This window comes from Ovis aries, chromosome 25 (genome assembly GCF_016772045.2).
Source record: "Ovis aries strain OAR_USU_Benz2616 breed Rambouillet chromosome 25, ARS-UI_Ramb_v3.0, whole genome shotgun sequence".
In the NCBI taxonomy this organism is placed as follows: domain Eukaryota; kingdom Metazoa; phylum Chordata; class Mammalia; order Artiodactyla; family Bovidae; genus Ovis; species Ovis aries.
In genome coordinates, this window is record NC_056078.1 from 5,124,783 (window position 1) to 5,137,560 (window position 12,778).

The 12,778-nt window shown below is 48.8% G+C and overlaps 1 long non-coding RNA gene across 1 annotated transcript; it reads right to left on the reverse strand.

The window, feature by feature from the left end:
- Positions 1-5,304: 5,304 nt before the first annotated feature.
- Positions 5,305-11,340, reverse strand: LOC132658634 (uncharacterized). The gene is made up of 2 exons (XR_009598520.1): positions 11,167-11,340; positions 5,305-10,594 (listed from the first exon to the last, which is right to left on the reverse strand). It is a non-coding gene; the product is annotated as an uncharacterized LOC132658634 (long non-coding RNA).
- Positions 11,341-12,778: the final 1,438 nt, after the last annotated feature.

Below are 12,778 nucleotides of genomic sequence, written 5' to 3' on the forward strand. Positions count from 1 at the left end.
ATATGTTAGGCTATTTGCAAGTGAGGGAATTATGTAACATATTTAAAAATACTGAGAGAAGAGGTTGTCTATCAGGAAAGTATTTGAAGTAGTCAAGGAAAGAGGTTAATGTCTCCCATGGAGATTGAAGAAGGAAGCCTAAATTTAAGGGGAAGGCTGACAAAATGGCCAGGTAGTCATCCAGTGTAATCTCCGGAGTTCAGGCACCACGCTTAGAATGGCATCAGGACTGGGTGACTTTCAACTTTCCAAGAAGATCTCTGGGCTGCTGGACATGGGCACTGGGGGATGTCTCTGGGTCTCATTTCCCTACATACGAAATGGGAGGGCTTGCCCTTTGCTTTATGATGCTAACCACACACGGGGTCATTTTTCCAAGACCAGTAAGATGATGTTGGCAAATGTTTTAGCCTCTTATGAACAAAAGCAATGCACAGATCTGAGTGTGGATTGACAACCACAGAAGCTGATCCTTGCTTTTAAACGAGATTCAGGGTGTCCATTCAGGGTGTTAGGGTGTAGACACAAACTTGGTTTTCAGACCCAATTTCACTGACTCATTGAATATCATGACGTAACTGCTGGCTCCCAGTCATAAGATGCAGATCCCAGTTAACCCAGCATCATAAGCTCATTTCCCATTATGATGTGATCTTGGAAATGAGTTTTTAATGATTATTTTCCCAAAGCATCCACAGATGGTTAGCCTATCACATTGGCCCCATGAGCTGAGCAATCCCAGACTGGCATGATGACGATGATGAGAATTACTTTTGTGCTGAAGGAGATAGTACCTTCTGCACCAACTAGAAATGATTTCAACAAGAAATTCTTTTGACTGTATTTAAGAGCAAAGTTGTTTTTCTCTCCCTTCCTCCTCTCCTATCTTAAACTAGAATCATTAAATATCCAGAGAAGGCCTCCTCCACACCATGTTAATAGCTCGATCCTCAGATGATTTCTCTCCAGACTGGAGGGCATAAGGCCCTGCCTGTTGAGGTGCCTCCCTGGACCTTACCCTGAAGGCACAACCCTCCCTGTTCAGTTGGAGGTGGGAGCTCTGAGCTGAGGAGCTGGTCTCAGCTCTGGCATCTCTATGGAAACATAGAGAGGGTGGAGGGTGATGGTACCTCCTCCCACATGAGACAAGACGGTTCATTCACTTCTCATCCCTCTAGTCCTTTGATGGCTCTGGAAGGAATGGAGGGGTGAGAGAGCAGATGTGCCCGGGGCTGCAGGCGTGTCCATGGCGGTCCCCCGGAAGACAGCACAGTGGGGAAAGGCTAAGGAGGAGTGAGGGCTGGGCTGTGCCTCCCTGCCGCTGCAGTGACTGTTTCTGAAAACTAGCAGCTGTCTGCAGACAAGGCTTGAAATGTCAAGGTGCCGATGTCACGATTCAGGGACAGTGGAGGGAGGAGAATTGCAGTGACTGCTTGGGAAGTTTAATCCATAGAGTGCAAACAAGCAGCCTGTGGGCTGGACAGGACCCGTGAATGGGTTTTGGTTTTCCCCCACAAAGCTGGACCACATTGTGTCTTTAAAACTATTCCATTGTGCATCCTGATTTCAAAACAGATTCCACATAACATTTGAAAATTCCATCTTCTTGAAGAATCGGGATGCCTGGTCCCCCAGAAGCACCATCCCTCCAAGCAGTAACCCACAGGGGCCCCTTCCCATGGGGCCAAGCTTCCCCAGGGGCATAAATCCCACTGCTTTTGGTTGTCTCCCCAAAACGTAGCCCAAGGGTGATCACGCATGTCAGCATACATATTTAATATGCAAGCACATGCAGAAAGAACTTAAGGAGCTTTTGTGAAACAAGTTGGGCATGTCTACCCGTGATAAATAATATAAAGAATGATGAGTGATGTAACTCTCCCCCATTTGTATTACCTCCTCGGCTTTGTTGGTGTTGGCCTTTGTGAGGCATGTCTTTAATTCGTTTTGGGGAACTCGTAGAGCTTTTGGGGGAGGGCGGGTCTCTGGCCTCACAGAAAAAGGGCTTCTGGAAGGGGGGAGGCGATGGGGTGAACAACTAGGCAGGCTTCCCCAGACTGGAGGGGTTTCCTGAGATGTGGAGCATTCAGTGCTAAAACCGAGAAACTGCCAAGACTTAAAGAGCAGTCACCCAAAAGAGGAGGCTCAGCAGAGGTGGCCCAGGGATCCCCAGATAAGCCCCAACTTCCTCACAGCCTCACCAGAGACAATCCTGGGCACCCACCCCTGTCACTCTCCTTCCAAGGGACCCGGGATCTCACTCATCCCTGAGGACTGTACACCAGGAATACGGATGGGCCTTCTCCTCTCAGTGTGGGTTTTGACTTGGCATTCCTTTGAGAAACTCTCAAACTGCTGGTCGATTTAGTGTGTCTCGAGCTGAGAACCTCACCCCAGCCTCTCTCTGAGATGGAGAAAGAGTGGCTGGGAGTGATTCGATGGGCACCTGGGGCCCTGGAGAGGGCAGCGACGACGCAGAAGAAAGTCACTTGGCCTGGTTGGCCCTGCGTTTCAGTACAGATCCCTCTGCCAGAACGTCCCCTCAAGTCATCTTTGTTTTAACTGAAATTTTGGGGGCTGTAGTTGCTTTACAATGTTGTTAGTTTCTGCCGTACAGCAAAGTGAATCAGCAGGATGTGCACATACATCCCCTCTTTTCTGGATTTCCTTCCCGTCTAGGTCGCCACAGAGCACTGAGTGGAGCTCCCCGAGATACACAGCAGGTTCTCATTAGTTATCTATTTTATACATAGCAGATGCAGGAAACTCAAGTTCAAGCCCTGGGTTGGGAAGATCTCTTGGAGAAGGAAATGGCAACCCACTTCAGTATTCTTGCCTGGGAAATCCCAAGGACAGAGGAGCCTGGTGGGCTACAGTCCATGGGGTTGAAGAGAGCCAGACATGACTGAGCTACACGCACCCCAGTGTATATATGTCAACCTCCATCTCCCAGTTCATCCCGCCCCCACTACCCCTTGGTGTCCATCCATGTGTTCTCTACACTTGTGTCTCTATTTCTGCTTTGCAAATAAGATCGTCTACACCACTTTTCTCGATTCCATATATCTGCACTAACATGCACTTGTTTTTCTCTTCCTGACTTACCCCTGAAGTCATCTTTAAGAGAAAATGACTAATTCTCCCTGTCGGAAGCAGATCTGTAGAATGGCCTCTTTTCGGGTCCTTTTCCTCCACAGGCTGCGTGTCCCCCAGCTTCCTCCTGCCAGCCCCCATCCCTCTCAGCTCAGCACAGCGCGTCCCTCCCTCGAGAGTCTTTTCTCATCCAGCCCTGCCTGACCTGCTCACCACCATGAGTCCTGCATCCCCAGGGCCCCCTGCGTCCCCATGACCCAGCTCTCTATGTGCATGCGATTCAGATTTCACTGGTTTGGAATTCCTGAGAATTCCATCTGGGCTGAGCCAAGTTTGACTGTGACATATTTTACGAGGAAAGGTTTTCACAAAACAAATGAATACTGACAACAAAATTACAAGGATGTTTGGTTTAATAAAGGGGATAATCTGCCAAGATGCTATCCCCGCTTTGGGGTCTGGTTCGAGCCTCTGGACAGATGGAGTGTCTGGTCCATGAATTACGCCGGTTCCCCTGCTCTCTCCTCTTCTGGAAACCTTCCCTCACCATCCCCAGAGCTGACCCCGCGCCCTCCCCCTCCTCGGAGCCTCAGGGCACTTCTGCACCTGTAACTTCTTCCCCTGCGTTCATCATTTCTCTAGCCAGTTCTCTTTAGAGAGTTCTGTGATTCAGACAGCTCTTTTTAAAAAAGCTTTTATTAGAGCGTAGTTGCTTTGTGATGTTTGTTTCTGCTGTACAGCAAGGTAAATCAACTATGCATACACATATACCCCCTCCCTTTGGGATTTCCTTACCATTTAGGTCATCAAGAGCACTGAGTCGGGTTCCCTGTGTTATATAGTCAGTTCTCATTAGCTATCTGTTTTGTGTGCGTGCTAAGTCGCTTCGGTCATGTCCGACTCTGTGACCCTATGGACTGTAACCTGCCAGGCTTCTCAGTCCATGGGATCCTCCAGGAAAGAACATTGGAGTGGGCTGCCATGCCCGCCTCCGATCTATTTTATACATGGTATCATAATGTATGTATGTCAATCCCAATCTTGCAATACATCCCACCCGCTTCCCCTTTGGCATCCACTGAGTTTGCTGTCTTCCTCTGTAGCCAGCTCTTGCATTGCCACTGCTGACATCTTGACCTCATCCTCCTCGGGGCCCTTGCCACTGTTCTTACCAGTCGCCGTGCAACCACGAGCTCTGCGTGTGCTCTGACCAGCTCCATGTGGCACAGTCCCACGTGCCTCATCTTGCCCATGCCCTGTGTCCCTGCCCAGTTGGTGCTGCCACATGAGATGTTACATGGCCCACCAGGTGCCCATACCTGCCCAGCCCAAAGTGTGAGAGAATTAACACCCGTGGAGAAAATTAAGCCCCCTAGGACACACGAGCCAGAGGATAAATTCTCCCTTCCTCTGTGCACACATGTGCGTGTGGGCTCAGTTGTGTCCAGCTCTTTGCAACCTCGTGGACTGTAGCCCACCAGGCTCCTCTGTCCATGGGATTTCCCAGGCAAGAATACTGGAGTGGGTTGCCATTTCCTATTCCAGGGGATCCTCCCGACCCAGGGATCAAACCCATGTCTCTTGAGTCTCCTGCATTGGCCAGAGGATTCTTTTACCACTGCGCCACCTGGAGTCCCTCCCTTCCTCTATTCTGGAGCAGTTACCCTGAAACCTCTATTTTTACATCTTGAGGGAACATGGCCCCACATGACAAGCACTCATCAGTGGAGGCTGATGGGCCATACATCCTGGATGGCTCTCCATCCTTTCCCATCTCACCCCTCTTTCTTTGTTCCCTGGGAGTATAATGCCTAATGAATCAGTGGCCTATTAACTCGGGCCTCAGGCAGTGTTTCTGAAGAACTCAGGCTAAGACACCATCTATCTGTCATATTCTCCTCCCTGTCACTTCCTACCTACCCTGCTTTCAAGTGTCTTGGAGCCAAGCCAAGGTGGAGACTTGGAGATGAGTCCAAGCAAACAGTCAACGGGGAGCGGGTGGGGTCTGGTGGTTCTTAGCTCAGAAGGAGGAATTATGAGAGCCCCATAGAGAGTTCCAGAGCTGACTGTGGTGTTAGCTGATCTCTTCCAAAGAGATCAGCTCTTTTTTTTGTTTTCTTTGTTGACCTGAAATGATTCTCATTTTACATTGTATTTCGTTGTTTTACATTAATGCTTCATTGTGTACATTTTTCATCCTTGCTCAGTAAATAGTGCACATAAATTTTATTTCCCAACATGCGCATTGTTCATGCATTTTTCCTTTTTTTGTAAGAGCTTAAAGATTACAAAGTGCAGGGTCCTCGGAGGATCAGCTGAGGGCCTACACCAAGAAGAAACTGCAATCTGCCTTGTCATCCAGCTTCTGATGAGAAAACACATCATCTTTTCTTTTCCTTAAGCCAAGTAGGCTTGGACTTTTCTAGCACCTGCAACAGAAAGAGTCCTAGTTGCTGTTCAGAATCTGTGGCAGCAATTTGCTACTAGTCAGTAAACTTAAAAGTAATACAATGCTTCCTTTAAAATATTTAATAATTCTGCTTGTTCAGAATTGTTCAGAATTTGGATGTACCTCCAAATAGTCTTTAAAAAGGATGGGGAACTCATGTACATCTGTGGCTGATTCATGTCAATGTATGGCAGAACCAATACAGTATTGTAAAGCAAAATAAAGTAAAAATAAAAATTAAAAAATAATAAAAAAATAGAGTTACCATAGAAATTAGTAGTGTTAGTCATGTAGTCGTGTCTGATTCTTTTTGACCCCATGGACTGCAGCCCACCAGGCTTCCCAGTCCTTCACTATTTCCCGGAGTTTGCTCAAACTCATGTCCATTGACGGAGAAGGCAATGGCAGCCCACTCCAGTACTCTTGCCTGGAAAATCCCATGGATGGAGGACCCTGGTAGGCTGCAATCCATGGGGTCGCTGAGTTGGACACAACTGAGCAACTTCACTTTCACTTTTCACTTTCCACTTTCATGCTTTGGAGAAGGAAATGGCAGCCCACTCCAGCGTTCTTGTCTGGAGAATCCCAGGGACGGGGGAGCCTGGTGGGCTGCTGTCTATGGGGTCGCACAGAGTCGGACACGACTGAAGCGACTTAGCAGCAGCAGCAGCAGCAGCAGCGTGTCCATTGAGTCCGTGATGCCATCCAACCTTTTCATCCTCTGATGTCTCAGTCTCCTTCTGCCTTCAGTCTTCCCCAGCATGAGGGTCTTTTCCAAAGAACTGGCTCCTTGCATCAGGTGGCCAAAATATTGGAGCTTCAGCATCAGTCCTTCCAGTGAATACTCAGGATTGATTTCCTTTAGTATTGACTGGTTTGATCTGCTTGTTGTTCAAGGGACTATCAAGCGTCTTCTCCAGCCCTGCAGTTTGAAAGCATTAATTCTTCGGTGCTCAGCCTTCTTTACGGTCCAGCTCTCACATCCACACATGACTACTGGAAAAACCATAGCTTTGGCTATATGCACCTTTGTCGGCAAAGTGATGTCTCTGCTTTTTGACATGCTGTCTAGGTTGGCCATAGCCTTTCTTCCAATGCCTTTATATAATAATGATTTCTGTTGCATGTGTGTGCCTGTAATTTAGGGACCTGAGATGTTGGCAGTCAGGAGCTTGTCCTCCTTTCCCCTGGGAGTCCCCGAGGCCTCTGTCTCCAGCTCCGTGTCCTAAGCACTCAGGGGGCGCTGCTGACTTATCATGGGGAGACGTTAGAATGGTTTGAGGACAGCTGGGGCTCTAGGCACAGAGTTCTGCACTCCACCTCTGGGTGTCAGGGAGCTTACCAGTCGAGCGACAGCTACAAAGAGGTTTTTATGTAATCCCAGCGAACCTTCTCCTAATTCAACACAGGATTTGAGAGAAGAAATATCAGAAACAAGAGAAGGAACGGGGGAATGTGGGAGCTGTCGGTGGGGTCGTGTTTGTCGCTCTGAGCGGGCCCTCGGCGTGGGCTGCACTGGGTGGCATCACCTCTAGGTGGCGCTGGCACCTCCTGCCTGGGTGCGGGGTCGCTGGCGGCCTGGTTGGGAAGCTTGCGAGGAGCCAGGCACTGGGATTACCTGTTTCCCGGTCTAAAAATGTCACGGGGGGAAGCTCTCAAATGACACTGTAGCAGTCACTCACTTCTGCTCATCACCAAATCCCGACCGTAGATTTTGTTATATTGTGGTAAAATAAAACCGACATACCATTTCCCATCCTAAGGTAAGTGCAGGGTTCAGCGGTATTTAGTATATTTACATCCTTGCGTAACCATCACCCCCATGCACCCCAGAACCTTGACATCTTCCCAAACTGAAATTGTCCCCATTAAACAACAAGCTCTCCTCCCAGGCCCCTCCTCAGCCCCTGGTAACAGCCCTTCTACCTCCCATCTCTATGAAGCTGACTCCTCTGGGAACTTCACCGACGTGGGACTCATACAGTATTTGTCCTTTTGTGTCTCGCTTATTCACTTGGAGTAAGATCTTTAAGCTTCATCTGTGATATAGCAGGAGCTTGAATTTCCCTCCTTCTTAAGGCTGAATAAGTCACAGGATTTTGAAGATGAAAATTCTAAAAATGTTCCTTCTTTGCTGAGAGGAAAACTAACCGAAAACCAGTGGGTTTTCAACTCCAGTAAGAGCCGACTGGGACCCTCAGTGGCTGCTGCCTGCGTTCCCACAGGAAGTCACTGGAGGAGCTGGTCTCCATGCTGGCCTTTGCTGCAGACTCGTGGCAACTAGGGGGAGAAGGGTGATTGCCAGGGTCTGGGGACGGGGCAGGGAGGTTGTTGTTTAAAGGAGACAGTTTCAGTTGGGGAAGATGACAAGGTTCTGGGGTGGATGGTGGTGATGGTCGCACAAGGATACGAATGTACTAAATACCCCTGAACTGCGGAGGAAGAGGCAGAACTGCTCCCAACGTCACCTAGGGCAGCCATCTCCATCAGCCCAGTCCTAGGCTTCTGTGCAATTGCACAGAATGGAATTTTGCTGCTTGAAAACCCCTAGAGTCACTCCTCTCTCATCCTCTTCCCTTCTACATTTCTACCCCTACCTATTCTCTCCCCATCCAATTGTTCCTGATTAGGTTTGAAGGTGTCCCCCTTACCCTGCGTCTTTGAGAAGGAGCCAAGACCCTGCTCCCGTTCAGACCTCACCCAGGATGAAGAATGATCGCCCTCCCTCCTGGTTCAGAATGGGTGAGTTTTCACTAGTCCAAGGAAGGACTAGGGCCTCCCAGGTGGCGCTAGCGGTAAAGAACTCACCTGCCAATGCAGGAGACATTAGAGACATGAGTTCGATCACCGGGTGGGGAAGATCCCCTAAAGAAGGGAACGGCTACCCACTCACTCCAGTATTCTTGCCTGGAGAATCCATGGACAGAGGAGCCTGGTGGGCTACAGTCCATGGTGTTGCAAAAAGTCAGACACAACTGAAGCGACTTAGCCTGGAAGGAAGGACTGAGTTCAGCTCTGAGTACACATTACCTCTAAAAAAATTGCTATATATATTTTTTTTAATTACTGTTCACTGGACTTGAAAACTAACTTCACAGGCTGAAATGGAACTTACTCAATCCTTTCCCTCCCAGTCTTTACCTGGCTCCCTCCCACATGAGGAAGAAAGCCAGAGGCTTTGATAATGATAAATGGAAAGACCACATCTTGCATTCCAAGCTTCCCAATTCTATCCAGACTCCTGGCTTCCTTCACAGTCAGTGGCTACAGAACGAGATTCCTTCTATCTTCCAAACACACCCTCAGCCTCCCCACTTTAGTTCATTTGCTAAACACCTCTTCTGCACCTGGAAAGGGCTCTGTCTCTCAGCATCCACTTGCCGCTGTCTGCACCAGAGACTTTAAGTGATGTTTGCCACCAGGAGGATCAGCTCCACACAGGTGCTGAAATATAAGAGCCAAATCTGCACGGTCACTGAAAGCTCCTCCTGACCAGCAGTGTTGGGGCATCTGGAAATAGTTACCTTGCCCCGGCCAGGAGTCTGGCAAGCGTTATGGAAGAATGTGGTGCCCGGGGTTCCCAAGGGTAACTGGACTTTGGCTTGCCTGTTTTAACCAATCTGGGGGAGCTGGGCTCCATACTGGCCTTTTGGTGCAGACTCTTGCAACTAGAACCTCCTCCAGCCCTCATAGGGCTGTGTGATGTGCTTGATCAGAAACCAATGACTAGAGAAATGGAGGCTTTGGCCCCAACACCAGTATTCTTTATACTTCAATTTTATACTTTATACTTTAATTCTGACAAAAGCTACTGCTGACAACTCCACTCTGCTGATCCCGGGAGGTCATTGCCAGAAACGTTAAAATCTGCCTGTCTCAAGACCATCATGCGATCTCAATTCCGAAGCATATCTTAACCAAGATGGCTCTTTCTGTCAATATTTATCTATGAATAAATGACTGTGAAGGGCCACAAGCGCAGGCAAGATGGAAAACCCCCTTCATCGGGGAAACTCTAAGCGCTGGACTTAGAATGGACCCCATTTTACCCCCACGTTCCAGTGACCCAGAACGCATGTACTGAGCGGACATGGTCCATAAGGTGTCTGACCACAGCTTCTGCCCATCCACGTTCTCTCCAGACTCTCTCGTCTCTAACTGGTTTCGACTCCACGCTGCTTCTGGCCACGTCGCCTGCTTGTTGTTTTTCAGTCACTAAGTCGTGTGCGACTCTTTGTGGCCCCATGGACTGCAGCGCATCAGGCTTCCCTGTCCCTCACTACCTCCCCGAGTGTGCTGAGACTCATGTCCATTGAGTCAGTGCTGCCATCCAGCCATCTCATCCTCTGTCACCCCCTTCTCCTCTTGCCCTCAATCTTTCCCAGCATCAGGGTCTTTTCCAAAGAGTTGGCTCTTCACATCAGGTGGCCAAAGTATTGGAGTTTCAGCTTCATATTCAGTCCTTCCAGTGAATATTCAGGACTGATTTCTTTTAGGATTGACTGGTTTGATCTCCTTGTTGTCCAAGGGACTCTCAAGAGTCTTCTCCAGCACCACAGGTGGAAAATACCACCTAGTAATTGCAACCAGTCCCTACATGTTTGATCTCCAGGCTGCTTAGACAGATGTGCAGGCCATCTTCACTAGATACTTTGGCAAATGGCAAGCCACAAAGAACTTCCTAATTGGTCCCTAAAGAAACCCCTGCCTTACCTCTGCTCACCTCAGTTAGTCTCAGGCTGAGCTTCCCATGACCCCCACCAACACCTGGACTTAACCCACACCACCCTTCTCAATCCCCTGGACCTCTGTTCTGGGCCCTGAGGAACTCAGTCCTCGGTCAGATCCTCTGTATGGGACTGCTTCCTGGAAAGCTCTCTCTCTTCTCACCTCAGTGGAAACGTGGCTGCCCTCAGAGGGTGCTGCATCCGCTGTAGCCTCTAATGTGGTGCCTGCTGTTTCTTTCTTCACATCCCCTGTGCTTGGGCCCAGAGTAAAACAAGTGCTGTCCCGTTCTTCATTGCCACTTCTAGAACGTTGCTTCTCCTCCCTCTGAAACAAAAGCAAACCAACAAAACAGTAAAGCAACCCAGCTCGTTCAGAGAACGTGCAATCTGACTATTCTGCCTTCCACTGCCCCTCCTTTCTGTGGTCATTCACCCACTTGCAGTCATGCAGCCTTGTTCATAAATGACTTTACATCTGGCCCACTGATTCCTGTCTGCTTTCTGGCAACTTCAACATACACACTGATAACCACCCCCACCTGCCCTCCTCCACCCTCACCCTCTCAGATCCTCCATCTCCTCCTCCCCCAGCCCAGTCTCTCACTTCAAGGTCACGTCCTACCTTGTCATCACCAAAACAACATCGGCTCTAAATTCTTGATTTCCACCATCCCAGTCTCTGACCACAGCTTCCCATTGTTGGGGCTTCCCTGCCCAAGCTTCCCATTGCAACACTTCCATGCTAGGACCTCTGATCAGGAGGCCCACCAGCTTTCTCCTCCCCTCTGCCTTCCCCTCCCCCTAATATCCTCACTTCCTTCCTGTCTAGCTTAGATTCTATGACCTGTTGTTATTACCACAGCTCCCTTAACCATTCTCTTCCTATATATCACTCACCAGGAAAACCCTCAGATAGAGTCAAATCCAGCTCTCCACCTACTGCACGCCTGCATCTGAGCAGCTGACTATAGATGCAGAGAAATACACAGCCATGCTGAGGGGTCTTCCTTCAACATTATGACCATATTGCTCAAGAGGCCCACAGCCTGACTCCTGACCCCATGACTCTCCTCTGGCAACATGACTCCTCCTCTCACTGGAGAGCTTGCTTCTTATTTCAGTAGAAAAGTACAAGCTCACAGGAGCTGTCATCCACCCATCACCAGATCCATCTGTATCCTGTGGTCCTATCTTCTGTCTTCCTGCTGTTGCTATGGACCGTAATGATAAGAAGACAGAGAAGTAACATTTTATTGAGTGCTTGCTATTCCAAGCATAGTTCTAAGTGCATTACATGGGTCAATGCACTTAACCCTCATTGAAATCCTGTGTGATGGATATATTATCATTTTTATTTTGCAGATAAGGAAATGGAGCCACAGAAAGGGCAAATTGTGTGGGGATTTTTGCTGGTTTTTTTTTTTTTTTTTTTTCACCTAGCCACATGGTTTTCAGGATCTCAGTTCCCAGACCAGGGATTGAAACCAGGCCACAGCAATGAAAGCCTGGAATCCTAAGCACTAGGCCACCAGAGAACTCCCAAACTATGTGTACTCTTACCTAAGAAACCACTCTTCATTTGTCCCTTAAATTTTTGTCTTCTCACCTCCCCAAGGATAACGCTTCTAGCCCTAACCCTTAGCTTGTCTCTTCCCATGACTTACTGTCTGCCAGATTATTCCCAATTGTATGCAACCTTGTTGAACAACCTTACATCTTGGGTAAAACTATGCCTCCGTCTTCCAGTTACTGGTCCATTTCTCTGCTCCCTAGGATGGCTAACTTCCTTGAGAAATCCACCTCTCTCCTGAACGTTCTTGTCAGACCTCCATACCCATTGTCCACTGAAACCCTGACATCAAGATTGCCAGTGATCACCACATCCTGTCTTTCTCACTTCTCAACAACCAACCCCTCCAGAACCTTTAATCCTGAGGGATGGCTTCCTCTTGATTCTCTCTCCACTATTCTGACTGCAGCTTCTCAGACCCTTTTGTAGGCTTCTCACCTCCCCAGCCTAGAAATATCGGACAGTCTTACAGCCTCTTTCTTTTCTTTCTCTTCTTCCAACATGAGTGCGTGCTCAGTTGCTTCAGTCGTGTCCGACTCTTTGCAACCCCGTGGACTGTAGCTCCCAGGCTCCTCTGTCCAAGGGATTCTCCAGGCAAGAATACTGGAGGGGGTTGCCATTCCCTTCTCCAGGGGATCTTCCCGTCCCAGGGATCGAACCTGCATCTCCTGCATCTAACGCACTGAAGGCAGCTTCTTTACCCACTGCGCTCGCCCTCTAGAGAATCTGTGTGCTGGATTTTCCCGTCAGCACCCAGAGCGGCATCACTGTCTTTCTCAAAGATGGGTGGTCAGTGTCCTTCCCTCTTCAGCTCCTTCTGTGTTGCAGAGGCACTTGGCATTTTGCTATTTCTCCCTGAGCTTCATCTACCCAGAGCTTTGCCCAGCAGCAGCCTCACCAGCATAATAACAGTGGTCAAAAGGAGGCAAATTTGAAGTC